The following is a 6989-nucleotide window of genomic DNA, read 5'->3' as shown; positions in this document are numbered from 1 at the left end:
TAAAAAAATGGATTTTCGTGTTTGGCCAAGTTTATGCGTTATGCCACGACGACGATAAAAATCTCTTTCATTTCCCATTTGAATTTGCCGCGCGAGGCATACGCGTCTTATCAAGGCATAAAAAAAGAGGCCGAGGACGAGACAACGGAAAGTAGCGAAATAAATGCCGGATATCCTGGCTTCTGGTGCGCAGCTTCCTCCGGTTGCCAGTTAGCCCCTGCACACGGACACCGGCGAGGACATGGACACGAATCCGGATGCGTCGGATACGGGGGGGCAATGAGGGGATTCCCGGTTAGTACTTTCGAACAGCCGTGTTAATAGGCAGGCAGCAAATTTGTTAAGCAAACGCCCCTGGTGGAGCCGGGGACTCCCCCAAGGTCCCTAAGTCTTGGCTTTAATAGATTTTCCTGCATTTCTCGATTTCTCCGTTGGGTTCAATGGCCAATACCGGCCCGGACTATCGATTATTTTTGCACAGCCTCCGATTTCTCCCTCTAATTTGCGGCTGCCGTTTTCAATTTCACGGGCAAACACAAGAGCCGAAATAAAAAAAAAAAACGGATGAGAGCTAAGCAAAGAAACAATAAAAAACATAAAAAACAAAAACCCAAAAGGAGACGATGACGTTCCCAGACATTTCACTTTTCCTCGCCTGCAATCGGATTACACATGCAAAGCAAAAAAGAGGGGAAGTCCCTCTCCCCCCTCCAGGCAGGAAAAACAAACACAAACGAAACACACAATTTCGATACTAAAAAAAAAAGCGACGCAGAATCAAATCGGAAGCCGGCGGAAAAGTTTCGGAAAAGCCAAACTTTGAATGCACTTGGATCGAATTGCCTTTGGCGGAAGGATGCTTGAAGGAAAATCCCAGGAGTTCGACTTTCACTCGTTATGGTTTTTTATGGGTAACTAAAAAATATAAGAAACTTAATTGGGATACTTGTATGATTTTTATTTTATTTTTTAATATTTTTAATTAAGGCTTTAAGATGGAGGAAAAGGGAAAATGAGACTCTTGATAGTCTTAAATATGAAAGAGCAACTTTTGAAATTAATATCTAAGAGTAAGCATTTAACTGAGTCAAAAAAATAAACATATGGAAATGATGTGCAATATAATCTTTGTAATTTAAAATAAAGAATTTGTATATATAGCTTTAAAAGTAAATAAAAAATTGCTTAATTATTAACCATTTGATAAAGTTCTTCTTTAAGAGTATTTTTCTAGCTCTTTTAAATTTACACACAATTAAGCTTATTTGCCGAACTGCCAGCAAAAAATAAATATTTCTTTCAATTTACCTTCAAAAAATACATAAAAATAAAGGAGAAAGATAATCCTACTCCTAGACACAAAAATAGGAAAACCTAACCAAAAGTCATTACAAAATTGAAACAAGATTCTCCTATGCAATATTTGTGATTTTCTTGGATGATTAGTTTTGTGGTATTTCAATTTTTCAGCCTCACTTTCGATTAGGAGGGGGACACTTCCTCTAGTCCAAGCTAATGGACTCCGATTTGGGTTCGGAATGAAACTGGGTGTGGAGTTGGGGAGGGGGGGTGGTAGTCCGGCAAATTGGAAATATGAAAACTGCAAACTGAAAACCGAAAAACTGGAACTCGGGGAAGTGGGTATTCGGATTGCGATTTGGTAGACGAATCAACAAGGACTACCGACAGGTGCTGGACGCTGGACGCTGCTCCATGTTGCGGCCTCGGAAGCCGGATGTTGCAGCTGCATGCAGGAAGTGGCACGGATGGGGGGTTGGGGTCCCAACAAAAGAGGAAATTAAAATATGCAGACCGAAAACCGCGCGTTTTGAATTTTCGCGCGTTTTTGGGCCACGCTTTTGCATAAATTGCAAACGGTCCTTCTGTCCTTCCCCCGAATTCTCCCCCGAACCGCCCCTGATCCTGCCCCCAGAACCGCCCCAGAGCCCCGCCCCATTTTGTGGCAGCGAAGCGAGAGGGCCATGTATCATCAAAATATGCAAATCTCGGGCATTCGGATTCGGATTTTGGATGCGGACTATGGACTATGGCAATGGGTTAGGGATTTCAGGGGGTCAGGGGGTCAGGGGTCACGAGTCACATGCCACGGGTCAGGGGTCGTTTGCCCCCCCCCACCCTTCCTGGGGAAACTACTAACAGTAAATAATGCCGGGCAATACGGATGAATGGGGCGGCGCCCCATCGAAACCTGGCCAAGAGTCATTGCCTACGGCTACAGGAATTTATACTTACAGCAGCTACTCCACTCACTCTTTCTCTCTCCCAATGGAACCTGGCTTCCAATCGGTCACGTTCCCGGCTAATCAGTGGCGTTGCGGTCAACAGGGGTCATCAGGGAGGGAGGCAGATAGGTGGAAGCCCTGGCTGGAGTCCTGGCGAAGGGAAACCAGTGCATATATCTCACCAGGGGAAAGGCTTCAACCATGACCATTACACAAAAATATTTGTTTTTCAAAGGCTAATAAATATTTAAATTTAAATTTAAAGAAATAATTAAGATTTTTTTTAATAGAATTTGAAAAGGTAAAGGTATCTTAAAGAGAGATCTCTAAATCTTTAAAATATATAACTATATATGTATCTTAACTATAAAAAAAACTTCAACAATTTATTATTTTAAATGCTAAGTATTCATAGCTTGCTTGTTAATATTTCCTCTTAATTCATTGTTATTTTAAAAAATCTAATCTTACTCCCTTAATTCATAATCTCTAATTACCTTAACACTGCTAAAACAAGAAAAATAAATAAAAATTAAACCCTTAAGTATCATAAAACTCCAAACAACTGACCATAAAACTTGACTTCCGTTTACATAATTCCCACCCGGCAGCAAAACTCTTATTATATGGCCCAGCACTTGAGACATTCGCATTAAATTTTACCACAAATACAATTTCCTTATGGCCTGCCAGCTCTTGCACTACATATATATATATTATAAATATATATATTTATATATATATATAGGGCCAGATTCCCGCCACGATTTATGCACATGCTCGGATACAGTGTGGCCCTGCCTTGGGTTAAGGTGACCAGAGGGGCATGTGGCAAAACGATTTATGCGCTGCCAGATAGAAATCGATTGAACCGAAAGGACCCTGGCAGGATCCTGGACAGGATCCCGAACGGTGGGCAGTGGTGAGTGTTTAGATTGAATGTAAACTGCACTTATGACAATGAACAAGTGACCCCAACTGCAAATGCCGCGGGGCGAAAGTCGTGCAAGGACTCGCCTCGTTCGTGCTCGCATCCTGGCATCCTGTTTGTTCTACAGTGGTACTTCATTTTGAATGTTTTGTAAATTTATTATTAGTTTTAAATTATTATTTTTTATTTACTTTGGGTGCTTAAGGAGTGCTTAACTTACTTTCAGAAGAGAGTTTTTAAAGTCCTAGAAATAAGCCTTGTTCTGAAGTTGTTTTGGAAATTTGTTTGTCTTTAAAGGAATCTATAGCTCTCTGAGTTAGAGTTGGAGGTTAAAGGTGATATTTAATTAAATTAAAATTTAATTTGTCAACATATATTTCAGTTGTTAATATTTATTTTATATAAATTAAGATCTTTTACCAAGGATAATCATTTTGTGTATTAAATATTATTATTGTGTGTATAATTTGAACTCTTTCTTAAAACAATTTTTCAAATATTTTTCAGTAAAGAAAAAGGCTTAAAATGAAAGTGAAAGACTGCAAGGTGGAAGTGGAGTTTGTTATTTTATTAATATTTTTTAAATAATTAAAAATTTCTTGTAAACTAATAACAAGAATTGTTATTTTGAGGATTAAATATACTTATAATTTTAACTCTTTCCCAAAACAATTTTTCCAACATTTTTCTGGTGTCTTTGTGTCCCATGTTGCACCTGTGTTTTTAGCAACTGTTTTCCAGGTGAGGTTCCATTTCAGCCTGTTTGTAGTGTGCAACCTTTTGCACCTTTCTCGTCCTTACTTGCCCCAACCATTCCTTCCATTACCTTCCTTTTTTGATCCCATTGGGGAGCATCAGGAACAGGAGCAGTTCATGGCTGCAGCAATTTCTATTTCTTTTTATGATTTATGGCGCTGAAATATTAGTTTTGCTTATTTCATATAGCTCAGTTTCTTCTGTCCCCTGACCCTGGTTTAACCCTAGTTGCTCCTGCCTCCCGGTGGCAGGTGGCAGGTGGCAGGTGGCAAGTGAAGAAGCAGCCACGTCTGAGTTGCATAGCTCATTTTGTGTCTGTGTGTGTATTAGAGAAAGCGTTTATAATAATCGAAGGGGGAAAAAGGGGTGGGAAAAACAGCCTGGAAAAGTCAGCTCCGGTTGCGGTTCTCCAGATAAAATTGTTTCGACCGAGCTGCGTTGCCATCTTTGCAATTGATGCAAAAATCCTTTGTGCCGAGTATCTATGTGAGTGTGTGAGTGTGTTCGGTCCTTTCCGCTTTCCCGTTTTTCCGTTTCCCGTATCCTGTGTCCTGTGCGACCGTGTGCCAGTGTGCGTGAGTCCTTGTGCTGAATGTGTTAATAAATTGCCACTTGCAGCTATTTTGCAGCCATGGCAAATTGGCTTTTATGCAATTGCCAATCGCTTGGATGCCACAAAGTGTGCACAGCCCAGAAGTCACTCTCCAGCTATGTATTGGTAAGAGGGGGGAAGGAAGGTGGATTCAAGTGTTTGCCATAAAATTTGATTATGACCTTTGCCCCGGTACTCACTTCCTGGTACCTCAAAAACACTAACTGTCTAAGCCCAACTCCATTTGCCACTCAGTCATACGCAAATTGACACGGCGAGGCGAGGCACGCTTGGAGATGGCATCGTGATAGTTAAGGAAAAGGGAGTTAGGATAAGGGAAAATTCAGGGGAAAATTCCAGGAAAATTGGGGAAATAATAAGGATTAATAAATGTCTTATAAACGCTTCAGATGTATGGTTGTTCTCAAAGGAAAATGTAGCAAAATATTCCAAAAAATTAAAACAGCATGGATTCATTTTGTTACACTTTGTAATATTAATTTTGCTTAAATAGTTTTTTAATACAGTTTTTTTTTAATAAAATTTGTTCCTCTTCAAGAGGGAAATTCCAGGAAAATCGGGGAATTAATGAGGATTTTTTAAATAAATAATAAATGCTTAAGTTGTGTGGTTTTTAATAAGAGAAAATGTATCACAACATTTCAAGAGGTTAAAACAGCTTAGATTAATTTTGTTGTACTTTTTAATTTAATTTTGTTTTTATATATATTTAAGTCGTTTTATAATATTTGTTGTTTGTTTATAAAACTTAATCCGTTGAAAAGGGAAATTTTCAAAAAAGGGGAAAGTAATGAGGATCCGTAAAATATTATAAATGCTTAAGTTAAAAGATTTTTCTTAGAAGAAAATGTATCACAACTGTCCAAGAGGTTAACCAGCATGTATTAATTTTGTCAAACTTTTTAATTTAGTTTTGTTTTAATATTTATTTAAGTCAGTTTATGTTAATAAATTCTTGTTTGATTCAAGGGAAAAATTCCAGAAAAATCGGGACACTTATGTGGAATAAAATGGGTATAATAAAGCTGATTTTGAATGGTTTTTCTTTCAAGAAAAACAATATAAAAGCTTTCCAAAAACATCATGTTTTAATTTTGTCATACTTTTTAATTTAATTTTGTAGTATATAATAAATATATTTAAGACAGCTTTTTCTATAAAATTGTAACTGCGTAAAGGGAAAAATTCCTAGAAAATCAAAGAATTAAAGGGGAATTTATAGAAACTAATAAAGGCTTAATTTTTATAGTTTTTCCCAAAAGAATATATACAAAAGCGTTCAAAGGAGTTTAAACAGAATGTATTATTTTTCTTATAAATTGTTATTCAATTTTGCTAAAATATTTATTTTTGTTTATAAAATTTCTTTGCTTATGAAATAGTTTAGTTTTAATATAAGTTTATATGATTTTTCCTAAAGGAATGTTTATCAAAACTTTACAAAATGTTAAAACAACATCTATCATATTTATCATACCTGTTAATTTATAATTTTTTTATATATTTTTAAGGCACCTATATTTTTATTAATTGTTCCCCCTTAAATATTTTCAAATTATTTATAAAACAAAATTTTTTCCCATATATTATTTGCCACCTCTAAAGGCCTCTCTGTTTGCCTTTCAACTTGCATGTCAATTGTCGCTTTGAGCCATGACTTTTCCTTTTACGTGCCTCTCCTCTCCCTGACTTTTCCTTTCCGCTTTCTTCCTCGACGGCGACTCATTAAAAACGGCGAAAGTTTAAGGCCTACTAAACACTTTTCCCCCCAAGCCCCCCGGAAAAACGAACCAAAAAAAAAGAAAAGCACACACGCAAAGGGAGTGTTGGTTGTTATGCGTTTTCCGTCGCAGTTAACATATTCATTTTGTCACACCTCGAAATATGAGCAGAGTCTCTGGGGAAGGGGAAAAGCCGGAAAAGCGTAACGGAAACGCAGAAGGTGCGTGTCAATAGGTTGATGTGTTTATTTGCCAAGGAAAACAAAAAAAAGAAAGCTTCGGGCGACAGGAGATAATCGATGCGAGTGACAATTAGGGCCAGGCACAAGAAATTGCAGGAGGAAAATGGAAAAAACGAAAGTGGAAAGCAGACTTTTCACAAAAGATCATTTCTCTAGAGAGAAAAACTGAAGAAAACAAAGCTTAGGGAAAAATCGAAGTTGAAAATGAAATTTAATTTTATGACTCATTATTTTACACACGCACACACACCTTCTTGGGTACATAGCACATAAATATCGTTTTGCTTGGATATATAGAAGGCCGTTAAATGAGCTCCGTGAGACATTTTTGTGTTACCCCTCTATTGTCAACAACCCAGCCCAAGTATCCAAAGAAAAAAACAAGAAAGGAAGCTAACTTCGGCACGCCGAAGTTTATATACCCTTGCAGATAGAAATTCTATGACTTGGAATCCATACCATATAAATTATATATATTTGTAT

The sequence above is a fragment of the Drosophila serrata genome, unplaced genomic scaffold (assembly GCF_035046125.1).
Source record: "Drosophila serrata isolate PLE 108 unplaced genomic scaffold, ASM3504612v1 contig_347, whole genome shotgun sequence".
Taxonomy (NCBI): Eukaryota; Metazoa; Arthropoda; class Insecta; order Diptera; family Drosophilidae; genus Drosophila; species Drosophila serrata.
The sequence above is the reverse complement of the archived record's forward strand: the minus strand, read 5'-3'. Positions refer to the sequence as shown.